General features: G+C 40.4%; 1 protein-coding gene across 2 annotated transcripts in view; it reads right to left on the bottom strand.

The window, feature by feature from the left end:
* Window positions 1-14,351, bottom strand: part of GALNTL6 (polypeptide N-acetylgalactosaminyltransferase like 6) — a 755,171-nt gene that overhangs the window by 47,306 nt on the left and 693,514 nt on the right. The gene's annotated exons all lie outside the window — the stretch shown is intronic.

The raw sequence follows: 14,351 nt of genomic DNA, 5'->3' as shown, positions 1-14,351 counted from the left end.
CCAAAACTGATACTAATCTCTCCTTTCTTTGTGTTGCCCAGATTCTATTAACACAACTTAACATATTCAGCCTTATATTAGAGGTCTTTAAAATTCAAGTCCTGTTTTCTCTGAACTACCCAACACTAACCTTTCCTTAATTCTAATAATTATAAGGTCCTTGAATTGATATTTTACCAGGAACATTACATCACATTTCTACTTCAGTTCCTAAGAACAGATTTCCAGCTCTGAATGATCATCTTTATTATGAAGCACGAGGAAAATAGATAGCTCCATTATACCTGCTGGTTCATGAAACTGCATAAATCCATCCACTAATTTTTTTTTTTTTTTTTTTGCCAGCAACATTTTAGATCCTACTGCTTGATTATTTTAAAAACACAATCCTCATTCAGTTTCTCAGCATGTTATTTCGGAGTCGATTGTTTCTCGAGCTACAAGGTGTTTCATGCATGTGTATTCCCTGGGCCAGCTCACCTCAGTAGCCTGTTTCTATTTCTCCGCGCAGGGTGCGGTCACTACATGTGCGCCAGCATGGCCCCAATCCCCATGCTGTGCTTGTGTCAATATTAAGCTATTGTATTATGGTGGATTTGGTAATAGATTTCTCTTTCTTCAGCTCTCCCTCCCTGCTTTTTTGTCTGGTGCCTTCCCCAGATACTGCGGATAGCTAGCAAAGCCAACCTCACACAGAAAGTGTTTGTCACAGTCACTCCTCCAGCAAGGGATTGCCTCTCTCTCCCATGATTTTAAAAATTTTGTTTTGATTTAAATGAATTTCTTTTCTCCTCTTTGAAGCCTAAGAGTATTTTAGTAGCTCCTGAGTCCCACCCCAAAGCCCTCCTATCATTCATAATGTGATCATGTCATCAGGGATGCAGCTCAAAAGAGAATCTCTTCAGGGGAACCGCCACCTCACTGCCATTGTTCGGCCCAGCGCTGCTCTTCTCTGATCTGGAGACGCCTTTGAAGTCAGTGGGAAGCCTGAGCATGAGGAGAGGTGGCTAATCCAGCACTAAAGAGGGAGGCTGCTCCCACAGGCAATTTCTTCTCTCTGCTTCCTCAGGGCTCTGCGAGCCCTTTGCAAGTGATTACCGCTTCTTGGCTGTTTTGATGTAATTTAGTTCTATCTCTATTATATTTTATATTAAATATTTATGTTAAATATTTTGGATATTTATGGTAGTGTGTCTGATGGTATTTAAAGTGGCCAAATTATTTAATTACAGGCCTTATTTAAAAATGCATGTAAGCCTAATTTTAAAAATTGCTTTTTGAGGAATAATGATACACAATAAGCTGATCACATTTAAAGTGTACAATCTGGTGCATTTTGATATATGGATATATTAGTGAGACCATCATTGTAATTAAGAACATAGCCATTACCTCCAAAAGTTTCTCTGTGCCTCTTTGAAATCCCTTTTGGTATCTCCTTTCTTTCTTTGACACCTCTACCATCCGCAAGCAACTACTGATCTACTTAAAATTTTTTAACTTTTATTAATGTTGGCAGCGATGACAGGCCTCAGTTCAGCAACTTTGGTTCTTGAGTATGGCAAGGAAAGAATTCAGAGCCAAGAACTCTGTACAAGTTCCTAGTACAAGAGGAAGTTTATTTAACATGCAAAATGAAATTACACTTGAAAGGAAGATTCAAGTGGGCTACTCAGAGCTGCCTTGGCCTTTCAGAGAGAAAGTCAGAGGCAGAAGTGAGCCAGCTGGGCTGCGGGGACTCAGGAAACAAGTTACAGAGGCAAAAGAAGTCCTTATCGCTTAGGAGAAAGCAAGCAAAGACACATGCTTGCGAAGGCAGGCACGGGCGTGAGAGAGCGCATGCTGGATCCTTTGTTACTGGAGGAAGACCAGGGTCTGAGGCAGGCCTGCCCCAGCACTGTCTGGAAAGAGGATTCTTTTGTGGTGTTGCAGGAAAAGAATTTCAAGGACATAGATGTAAGAGGATTTTAAGCAATAGTGGCAAGATTTATTAGAAAGAAAGAGATAGTATACTCCCTCGGAGAGGCAGAGATTGGGAGGCTACAGACGAGGCTGTGCGGACTCAGGAAAGGAAGTTACGGTGGCGGCAGGAGAGTCCTCTGCTGCTGCTTGCTGCTCCCCTAAATGGCAAGTTTTATGGGGACCTTTGGAGTTTAGGAGAAAAGGCGGCAAGAAGCATGTGCCCGAGAAAAGAGCGTAAGTCTGCTTTGCAAGGAGGACATTCGCTGGACTCTTGGTCCAGCTTCCTACGTTTCTTTGGGTTTGGGCGAGAGCAGGCTCTCTTTCAAACCACCCAATCCTTTCTTGGATCTTCTGGGCTTTCATGCCCTTATCATTTCCAGTCTTTCCCCCAGATTTTCCCAGGCTAGTGCCCTCCCCTTTTCATGATTGCCACTTTGGCTTCTACTGCACACGCTCTCAGTGAAAGAAAAATTCCCCCTCCCCAGTCCCCTCCCCCACCATTAATCTGGTGGAATGGTGCCAGTTCCTTACTCCCTGGGGTGGCTAAAAAGCGTCTTTCCTGCCTATTCTGACACCTGGAGTGACTGTGAAACTGTCCTTTCTAGTTTTCTGACTTAATCAGATGCTGAGTTCCATTTGCTCCCTTCCTTTTAGTTAATATTTAACTATCTACTGAAACACTTTGTCTCAAGGTTTTTTTATCTGTTTTCTAAAGGCAGGACTTTTAGGGGAAGTGAAAGGGGAGGATCTCAATAGAATATTCATCAGCTTTCTAGATGTGCCCCTTAATATGCTGATTCATCAAAATGAGCATATAGGGTCAGGGTCCAGGTCTCTACTGATTGGTCAGCGCTAAGGTAGGTCATTGGTCACTGCATTGTCCTGCTGCCTGCCATGGTATCACTTCATCCGGCTTTGCTGCTTTTCTGGGCCTGAAGCTGAAACATAACTCTTTGTCTACTACTCTTTGCCCCCCATTCAGGCATAGCTCCCCCCACTGTCAACATCCCCCACCAGAGTGGTGTATTTCTTACAATTTATGAACATACACTGACACATCATAATCAACCAGATGCACAGTATTGATGCTGTTGTAGATATTTCATGTAAGTGGAATCAAACAGTATTTGTCCTTTACTTTTTGCTTCCTTTTCCAGCTTTAGATTTTTTAAAATTTATCTTTATTGTTGAGAGTATTACAGATGTCCCCCCTTTTGTATTTGTCCTCTAGTGACTGGCTTATTTCACTTAGCATAATGCTTTCAAGGTTCATCCATTTTGTAGTATCTGTCAGAATTATCTTTCTTTCTATGGCTGACTAATAATCAATTGTATGTATATCTCATATTTTGCTTATCCACTTACCTGTCAATCAACACTTGGTTTGCTTCTACCTTTTGACTATTTTACACATGTGTACAAATATATGTTTGAGTTCCTGCTTTCAATCCTCTTTTGTATATACCCAGAAGTGAAAGTGTTGGATTTTAATTTTTCTGGGGAACTTCCATTCTGTTTTCTGCAGCAGCTGCATAATTTAACATTTTCACCATGCACAAGGGTTTCAATTTCTCTATGTCCTTTCCAACATTCATTTTATTTTTACTTTTTAAAAATAATAGCCATCTTAATGGGTCTGAAGTGGTATCTCATGATGAGTTTATTTTGTATTTCCCTACTGATTAGTGCTGTTTAGCATCTTTTCATGTGCTTGTTAATCATTTGTATATCTTCTTTGGAGAATTGTCTATTCAAGTCTTTTCCCCATTTTAAAATCAGGTGTTTTGTTGTTGTTTGTTGTTGTTATTATTGAATATAGGAGTTCTTTAAATTTTCTGGATAATAACCCCTCATTAGATATATTATTTGCCAATAACATTTCCCATTCTGGGAATTACGTTTTCACTTTGTTGAAACCTGTTGATAGTGTCCTTTGTTGCACAAGCTTTCCTAACTTTTAAGCTTCAAATGGGCCACGATGTAATCATGTCCCTTCAGATAAAGTTAGGGAAAATGTTGCTTATGAAGGACTGTTAAACAGAAACAGCTGTATTAATTATCTGTTGATATATAACAAATTACCCGAAAATGGAACGGCTTAACACAATAATAAGCATTTTTTATCTTTCACAGTTTGTATGTGTCAGGAACTTGTGAGTGGTTTGGGGAGCAACTTGGCCTGGATTTCTCAGGAGTTTCAGTCAAGCTTTGGCTGAGGAAGCGGTCATCTTAAGCCTTAAGTGGGGCTGAAAAATCTTCCAGTGTGGCTCACTCAGATCTGGCAAACTGGTGCTTGCTGTTGGTAGGAGGACTCAGTTGTTCCCACAGGGGCCTCTCCACAAGGCTGCTAGTGTGTCATCATGACATGGTGGCTGGGTTCCCCTGAAACAAGCCATCTAAGAGTCCAGGTGAAATCTAAAATGCCTCAGAAGCAAAACAGGATGACAGGATGAAATTGAAAGTATGGTTTCTATTTTGTCTTGTTTTATTTCTTTTCATCCTTAAGACTGTATTTGGCTGAGACTGAGGATCAGGAGAGGATGGCAGTGTTTTTCATAATTGCCTTCCTGATTTTCTGAGAAAGTGGAAATAACCAGAAGCTGATGGAATTGTGAAAGGGAGCCCAGTGTAAACAGGGGTCTTTTGTGTTCAAGAGAGGACCTGTGGCCCACAGCTAGGAGGTCCTGTCTGAGTCTATCCAGGGCCCAGAGAAGTTCTGGCACTTTGAGGACTGGTTTCTCCAGAGACAGCACCATGGGCTAGAAGGTGATGTTCTTACTGGGGGGAGTGGGGGGGGGGGGTGGCACGGCTTCACAGGCAAGAGACTGAGGCAAGTGGGAGCACAAGTGGAAGCAGCACCCCAGATGGGACAGAGTGGGTCCTGCCCCTGACGCATGAGCGTCCATTTCTGGCAATCAGCCAATGGTATCTCTTCTTTCACAGCCTGAGTATAAAAAATAGTGTGATCTTATTTGTAGATGATTATTAACACATTGGATATTTTTAAAAATAAATCACAGCCATCATTTCCTAACCTTTTTTCCTTCATAAGAACGTCCACAGCAAGCATTCAAACACACTGGTTGCACTAAATGGTGCTACAGCATTTATTCCATTTCTTATTAGTAGACCCTGTTTTAGTTTCCATATTTTCAAAGCAGGCAAAAAAAAAAAAAAATCCCTATGTTTTTAATAACTCATGAGGGTCCTTAGGTTGAAATTATATCTGTTAGAAGTTTAGGCAACCTGTGAAATTTTATTTTTATAAACTGTTTTCAGAAATAGAACGCTAAAAAGCATCCAGACACCACAAAGCTGCCATTCAGTTTTGACCACGTCTCGGTTTACAGAATAACAAGTGGAACTATTTTCTCCACCTTAAATGACATCACAAAGGAGATATATTTGGGCTGGAATTGCAGTTGAAAACGGAATCCTTGCCAGGAACTAATAAACCATTGGAATCAAGGGTGATCAGAATGGAAACGAAATAGCAGAGGCCTCCAGCACAGTGTTGCTCTGCATTTACACATCTCTGGGAAGACGCTAATTCTCTGAAATGAGTCCCTCCTCCGGGTGCTTCTGAGGCTTCATCATCCAATGGGGATCCTGAAAAGCAGGGTTATAAGGCGGCCGGCACTGCTCCCTCTGGCAAGAGTTGCATTTTTGGTTATTGAGCCTATGGCATACTAAAATATTTTAATTTGCTTAAGTTCCAGCAGCTTAATGTTGCAGCTGCAGGGACCCATTTTGTCTAAGTAAGCCTTCTCCTTGTCCAGGTTCCAGTGGCCTCCTGAGGGCAGGAAAATGCTCACTTCTAATGGGAATGATGATAAAGGCACAATTAAAATCCCCCCTAGCTCACAAATAGGGCTCATCATGTAGTTTGCTGCTCAAGTGGTTGAAAAAAAAAGGGAGAGAAATGCTGAGTACAACCTAAAGGGCCAAGGTGCTCTAGGTAGGAAAAGTAACCCAAAGCGGACTGGAAAACGTACCATAGGAAAGAAAAATGTACCCCATTTTAATTTCATTAAGAATGGCAAAATAAAAGCGATGACTAATCATGGCAGCTAATTATCATGTAGGATCACCATTTAAATATTATATTTACTCTATAAAATGTTCCAATAAGCTTAACAAAAAACTAATGTGAAATGTTGGTCCTCACTAGACAGACAGAGAGGTGCTAAATACTGTCCCCGTAGCTTGGGAATTACCTGGCTGAAGTGCAGGCTCTGTTTTGCACACTAGAAAGCATCGGATAACTGATTCACAAGTCGTAGCTGAGCTGAAACTCGGGTAAGCACTGAGGAATATTTGAAACAATTAAATTGAACAAAAGCCTTCAATGTTGGGGAAAAGATAGCATCTGTGGGGGTTTTTTGAGGAAAAAAGGAAATAAATAGGAGGAAATGAAACTAAAATTAGTTTTAACAAGTTTTGTGGGAGATTCTGAGTTTTAAAGAAATGTTGATGTTTTAACCTCACATTTTATTTTAAAAATTTTTTATGATGCTTCCAGATGGCAAGAAACTGTACCTGTATGTGTTGTTTCTCTTTTTTAGTGTCTATGTTTGGTGTGAAAATTCTATGCTTTACCTTCATAATGTTCAAAAATTTTAAAGACAATGCATGATTCTGGTGTTATTTGTTAAGCAAACAGATAAAAACATATCTGATACATACTTTTAAAATTTCTGATACCACTGAGAAATTAAGGGAGCAAATTAGGGTCCAGCAGTGGGAAATGAATTTGTGTTTCATGTGTTTTCATCTCTTCTCTCCAGTCCTTGGCAGAGAGAAGAGTTTTACTTTGCTTTATTTTCCACATACGTAAAACAAACATAAAATGTCCATTGCTCAAAACCATAAAATGCCCCGTGTTCAAAAAAGGGACATCATTAAAAGGTGAGTATGAGTGCTTTGCCAGTGTTGTGTAGCAAAACTTATCCCTAGTGTGGGGGAGGTCCTTGGATGTGAGGTGACATCCATTACAAAGAGATAGCTTGATCTAATCAAAAGGGCCCAATGCCATTGGCTTATGATGTGTAGTATGCTCTGGGCCTTTCTGTCTGGCACATAGTAGGCACTTGATACACATCTATTGAAGAATTTCTCCAGCCTGAGCCTTTGTTGAGGTTAGAGATAAACTTGATCTCCATAGCATGCAATGGACCTGTCACATCTTTTTAAAAATTAATTAATTAATTAATTTCAGAGAGAGGAAGGGAAAGGGAGAGAGATAGAAACATCAATGATGAGAGAGCCAGTGATCTGTTGCCTCCTGCACGCCCCCTACTGGGGATGGAGCCCGCAACCCATGTATGTGTCCTGACCAGGAATCGAAGTGCGATCTCCTGGATCATAGGTCCATGCTCAACCGCTGAGCCACACCTGGCCAGGCTACCTGTCACATCTTAATGATGTATTAAATTATTATGGTCACATAATAAACATAATTGATTTTTAAGGAGGCTCTCATGAAAAATGATGAAATATTATTTATAGAAGATGCTTGAATTTCTTAAGTGAAAAGTTGCATCCAAATAGAAGATATTATATTTTACAATGTGGCTAAGAGGGAGAGAAATAAACACATGATTGCAGAATCATATTTCACCCTTGCCTCAAATATCGAACAGTCTTATTTCTCTCAAAGGGGTTCAGAACAGGCCTCCCCAAGATGTGCCATGTGAATTGACATGTGAATTATTTTGAAGGCAACTGAGACTCTGTAACTCCTGAGAAACTTCTATGTCTCCCTTAAAGAATTTATATCAGGGGCCTTGCCCATAATAAGAGTTATCACTAGAAAAAAAAGCTTTCTATGACCCATCTCTAGGGCAGGGCAAACTTCGAATTACTGAACATCTGCTCTTCTTTTCATCCTGAAAATGAGCTTCCTCCCCTCTGAAGCCCCAAAGGTACCTCACCTCATCTTTAGCTCAGAATGTAGCTCATTTTCTGTCTCTGATACTGGACCTCTCATGTGTGTGGGGTCTCTGACTCTCCCATGCACATGGGGTTTCATACGTGAACATGTAATTAAATTGGGTTGTTTTCTCCTGTTAATCTGTCATGTAGACTTAATTATTAGACTAGCCAAAAGAACCTTGGAGAATAGAGGAAAGTTTCTTCCTCCCCCCTATCCTCCTTGTTATATTGAAAGGAAGAATTAGAAATAGTGATTGTTTTTAGAGGAATTGCTTCTGCACAGAAGTCCTATCCATTTATGCAGGCTGAGTCTTTTGGGAAGAATTCATCATTCCCTGCTTTTGGGGGAGAAAGCTCGTGATCGGCCACTATGTCCCTGAACTCAGTGATAGTTTCAAATAGAGCATATGAATTCTCTAGTTTTAAGAGCAATAAGAAAGAAGTACTGGCTGCTGTCGATGGCTGAGGTGGTTATGCTACAGCTTTTATTTGCTGGGCAGTTTTATGAGAGGAAGCTGATTTACAGTCATCAAGGGAGAAGGGTCAATTTCCATTCATTACCACATTTTATAGCCTTGCTGGTGATTTTATTTTCCAATATCAAACTAGTCATTTTTGGTCTTGTTAATGTTTTTCCTCAACTGATATACTTTTCTGACATAAACAAGGGAGAGCTGCATATGTCAGATATTGTTCCTCCATTTCAGCTACATGAGTCAGGGGTCGCTGACTCCATGGTGAGCAATGAGGAAGCACTCGATCAACTCGGGTGGCCTGGCTTTGACATTGAAATACCCCCCCCACACCCCTTCTCCTCTCTTCACCTCCCTCCACTCCCAGCAATTTCAAGAGTCTGAGATGATCCATGGAGTCAATAGGGCTAGATGCCATCAGGGATATAACACGAAGAAAGGCACTTTGGGAAATATGTTAAGAAGTAATTTCACAGCTGACAGAGGCAAAGCAACCATTCTCCCTCAGAGCTCAGCTTTCACCTTGGTGTCCATGAAGTATAATAACCATAAGAAATCTTCAAAGGTCATTGCATCCTGCTAAGAAACCCTAAGTAAATACGTAAAGTCAAAACCATTTGTAACTTGTATATAGGTCACAGAGTAGCCTATAGGATCATTAAATATAATCTGTGAAATAGAACATGTATCACTGTACATATTAAATAATACTGTATGTTATCTATGAGATGTACTTCCTCTTCTGTTAAATCATAATCCAAATGACAACATTATAATCCATATAAAACAGTTTATAAAAAAATAAACTATATAAAATACAGATCTAATTTCATAATAAGTTTCATTATTTTTGTTTAACCTTTCTCTCAAGCTCACGATGTTCGGATTGTTATGTATAGATTTCTGGACTGTACCTTAGTTGTAAGAAGTTAAGGCTTGTGTTTAACTTGTTAATCAGTTATATTTCCAGGGCCTAGCACAGTGCTTGGCATGCTAAAGATTTTCTGCAGAAAAAAAAATTTGTTGGTAAAGAGATTCTGGCAAAATATGTAGTTTTTTTTTGTGGGCTCTCAGAATTCTAGATGGGGAGTCTCTATGTGTCTCCCAGATCTGGTTCTCCCTGAACCCATGTAAAGCCGTCACTTGTCACCCGCCTTATCTAAGACCAATCTAGCATCTCTCCCTTTTCCCTTCCACACATCCCTATATTTGTCCTGATACTATTTTCTCAGATGCTGCAATGAAAACCTCATAGTCACATTTGAAGTCTTTGTCCTGGCACAATGGGGCAATATCTTTTAGGAAATGTTCTTTTCAAACGCTTCTGCGCTCAAAGTGTTACTTTATTTAGTGTTTCTCCCCGTTACTATTTACTTATTGGTTGATCTTTCCATTTTACCCCTATTTTTATCCTGGGACTTCCTGTTCAAAACCCATGAGCACCTCACTGCAGTCTATTAGGAAAAGGTGCACAGCTTGGTCTGCATACAGGGTCCTCCAGGATGGGTCTCCGATGCACAGTCCAGTTTAACTCCAGAGGTCCCAAACCCAGACCACTGTCACTCTCTGTGCCTGCTCCTTCCTACCTGGAACTTTGCTCTCGCTGGAGCCCCTGCCTTGACTGCCCCGGCTGCTCCTGTATATTCCAAGCCTCCCTATAAGGGCATATGGCAGGAGGCTTAAGCCTTGGACAGCCAGGCCTCAGTTCACCATCCCAGCTCTACTCACTTAACACTTAACCTCTATCCCTTTCAAGGTGAGTTCCATTTTCAAGTACTTTAGGCCATCCTGTACAATTGAATTCTTTAACTCTTTGGTTTTATAGTTCTTACCCTGAAACTTGAATAACAGTTGCCATAAAATGCAAGATGAAATTTTAGAAAAGAAAATGTCATCGATAGTACATTTTGTGTCAGTGGCAAAACACAGAAGGATACAGTCCCCTGATTTGCATTCTCTGGTGTCCCTGACACACTAGGGTGAGAGTTGGTTCCAGCTTTGTCCTCTTAAATGGTCCTCCTTCCCCTTGGAACTAGGGAGGGCAGCTGTGTGAGCCTCCAGGACTGCTCCACTCACAGTCTGTAGGCTGTCCCCTGCTGACATGGGACCCTCCAGGAGAAACCCCCGTGGGCCAAGTTGCTCCCACGGGGACTGCTGTTGTACTACAGTTAGCTGGAATAGCTACAATTAGCCATGGGGTGACTGCTTTGCACCTCTGTCATGTCCCTGCTGTTAGGGTTATCTGTCTCTAGTCCAATGCCTTTAATTGTCCTTATACAATGGGATCACAGGGGACTGAGTCTGTGAGGTGTCAGTAATTGCTGTTCCTTTGGCAGAATACTTGGCTCATGTCACAACCTATGAAATGAAGGGTCTTTTTGAAGAGTCTTCCACCCACCTGCCACTCAGCGACCTCTGGTTTTGCAAAATATCACTCAGAAAGTGACTCAATGCACCTTTTACTAAGTAGCTGCTCACTCTTCTGTGATGAAGGACAGTCAGTCCATCCCAAAGAAGGGATGACTACAGTCCTGGGGACTTTCTAGTCTCCCTACAACTCTAGGGGTGAGCACCCCTTCCCTCAGGGGTTGGCTGTTTATTCCTGGTGATAAGATACCAAGACTGTGCCCAGTACTGACACAGGACTCCAGCAGACTCAGTAAAACATGTAGTTCATTCATGATGAGTGAATACTCTGATTCCCAGATGAAGCTGAATTGTAAGTCACCTACTGTGTCTGATATTTTTGTGTTTTGTGGGAATTGACATAATGATGCTACTTTTCATTTTTGCCAAATAGGACATTAATAAAAATCTACTATCTTGTGTTCTGTCATAAAACAGAAAAGAGTCTATCATCTTTGCATAAAAAAGATATTATTAAATTGAACAGACTTAGCTTTGTGATTCTTATTTTCCCAGTTCACTGAGGCTGGGAGAAAAAGGGGCCAGAAACTGGCTCTGGTCACTGGTCATGAGTTGGGACCCACTATGATGTGAACCTTGTCCATTTAATCGAGGTACTCTTGAAAGCCCTCTTTCAATTCAACAACCATGGTACCCTCCCCCTCCTCTTCCCTCAACCTATCCATCTTTATAATACATTTGAACAATTATTTGTTGTCTTATATTGTCCTCTAATGGTTTCATGTATGAATAGTTTCTCTCTTCCAATCAGACTGTAATGCTAGGCAAATAGAAGGTACTGAGCAACTAATTATTTGAATTTATTTCTATAATATGCACTGGTATGTTGTTTAGAGGACTGTTGGCTTTTCACATACAGGTGTGTGTGTTTGCACATTTTGGAATTCTGCTGGAATCTTTAATTTACATAGGCACATAAATGAGAGGTGCACATTTTGAAGAAATAAAAAAGCTTAGTAAAGTAAGAAAACAAGTCTTTGGAGCCAAGTATCCATCTTGCCTCCATTTCCTAATGAGGCTGAAAAGATAAACTACATATTGGTAGACATGGCCCTGCATTTGAAGTATCTTGAAAGTCTCTCATCATTTTTGATGATGTAGTAATAATGTAGGGTGTAGGCGGTAGTTGAGATTCTCCCATAAAATATCAGAATTTTTTTATTTTCATGTACTTTTTTATTTAAAAAATCATAAAATGTTCCTTAGAGTGACAGCTGAGCTTCAATATTTATGACTTTCTAATTGCTCTAGCTGTTTAGAAAAAAAATGAGCCCTCAAGTAAAATTTAAGTGGAAAAGATTAAAATACAGAATTATGGACTTTTTTCATTTGAATGAATACTCACTTTTTGCTGGAAATTTTATGTACCAGCCCTAGCTTCCTTATATTTGACAGTCCTTGAAAAAGTACTTAATTTCTTTCTTGGAAATATATGAAGTGTTTTATTATTTGAAAATAAACCCTTTGGATCAGCACAACTTTCCCCCCCGTTTTATTCTACTTTGGACTGTAAACCAAGCACACACCATCCATCTTACAAATGAATGATTCAGTTTGGGCACGAGCTGGAGAACATACGAGTGAGTGAAAGGGATATGTGACAGCATCATTATCTGTGGGGCCTTTTTAACTGCTATGATTTATGATATTTCCATGGCTGATTTGTGACACGTGCTCAACTCTGTTCCATCCTTTATCTTTTTGTGAGTTTTTGCTCTCTTGAATGAGGTTTCAGATTCAAATGTATCAAGTCTTCTGATTAAATCAAATCATATTTCCTTACCCAAGATGCAGCTCTTTGATCACTTTCTAATTTTGTGCTTGGTTCCTTTTCTTAAAATAATATATTTCTACAGCTACTTAATGGAGTATGTTGTTAACAGCTGATGAATCTTTAGAGTGGGGAAGATAATATGACTTTGTCCCTTCAAGGAGTATGTAATATAACTCCATTATTATTAACTCCAATGGCTGTAAAAGAGATTATGGATGTGGCTAAGGAAAAATGGGCACTGTCGACAATCTCAGAAAGGGAATGACGAAAAACCTTGCTTCCCTCAAAACACTCATTGTAAATGAAATTTGTTATACTTATGCTAAATTTTAGCAAGCATTTTCTTGTCGTAGCTTTTCCTAATTAATTCTGTCAACAAGTATTTGTTGAGTGTCTACCAAGCCTTGTTCTAAGTGCTAGGAGTATAGTATAATAGTCTCCTTTATTCACAGGGGATATTTCCAAGACCTCCGGTGGATGCCTGAAACCATGGATGGTACTGAATCCTATATATACTGTTTTTTCCTATACATACATATGCTTTATGGCTTTTCTTTGGCACACCCAAATTGCACTTTGGAGCCATTACTAAGTAAACTAAAGGCTACTTGAACACAAGCACTGTGAGACCGAGATAGCAGATCTGATAACCAAGAGAGCTACTAAGGGAATAACCCAGGGTGGGGTGGCGAGGGTGCTGGGGTGGGTACGGCTGGGGTTGGGGTTAGCATATACAGTGCAGACAAGCTGGACTGCACGAGATTTCATCACACTGCTCAGAACGATGCACAATTTAAAACTTATGAATTGTTCATTTCTGGAATTTTCCATTTAATATTTTTGAACTGTGGTTGATCATGGGTAAACCTTGGAAAGTGAAACCATGGATAAGGGGTGGATACTGTAGCCAATAAGAGGGAGGAAAAGCCCTGCCTTTGTGTGGTTGATATTCTAATGAATCCTGATGAACTAGTTTATATTTTTAAAAAGCTTGTTATGTGAGCTTGTTGAGCTTTCTATAAACACTCAATGATATATTGCAGCCTAACTAGTAAAGGGACCAGAATGAATAATTCAGGATTTGATTCCCAGGACAGCGTTGAGCAAAGGGCGTGGTAAAAGACCCTTTTTGTAGATTTGGCATCTTGTGGTGAATAAAACTAACTCGGCTATGAAGAAAGTAATGTGAGAACCAGAAATTATCAGGATTATTTTGAAAAGGCATTGTGACTATGTCCACCCAAACATGTATGAAAACATTCTAAAAGGCCAAAGAGAGATCATCCTTGCACCTGATCTAAGAAAAAAGGATTTTTTTCAACACAATACCTGAAAAAATAATCTTAGACTCAGCCAATTTTGGAGTTTTGAGGCAGGGGTAAAATTTTAGGCAGAGCTGGTCCTAGTTACAAATGAGAAGAAGGCAGAGCTTGGGCATCCACACCTCCCCATCTCCTACTGACCCCTTTGTCCATCTGACTCATGGTGTGTCCTGTTATGCTCCACATGGGAGGAAAGTCCTGGGCCTTCATTCCAAAGACCTGGGCTTCAGCTCCTCCTCTGCTGTTTATCCTTCATGGGAGCATGAACAAGCCACTTTGCTAAGCCTCAGTTTTCTTCTACTTTTTAAAAAATATATGTTTATTGATTTCAGAGAGAGGAAGGGAGAGGGAGAGAGATAGAAACACCAATGATGAGAGAGTCATTGATCGGCCGCCTCCTGCATGCCCCTGACTGGGGATCGAGCCCACAACCTGGGCATGTGCCCTGACTGGGAATCG

The sequence above is a fragment of the Miniopterus natalensis genome, chromosome 4, assembly GCF_054644295.1.
Source record: "Miniopterus natalensis isolate mMinNat1 chromosome 4, mMinNat1.hap1, whole genome shotgun sequence".
In the NCBI taxonomy this organism is placed as follows: Eukaryota; Metazoa; Chordata; class Mammalia; order Chiroptera; family Miniopteridae; genus Miniopterus; species Miniopterus natalensis.
Note: the sequence above shows the minus strand (reverse complement) of the source record. Positions and strands in the feature narration are given on the sequence as shown.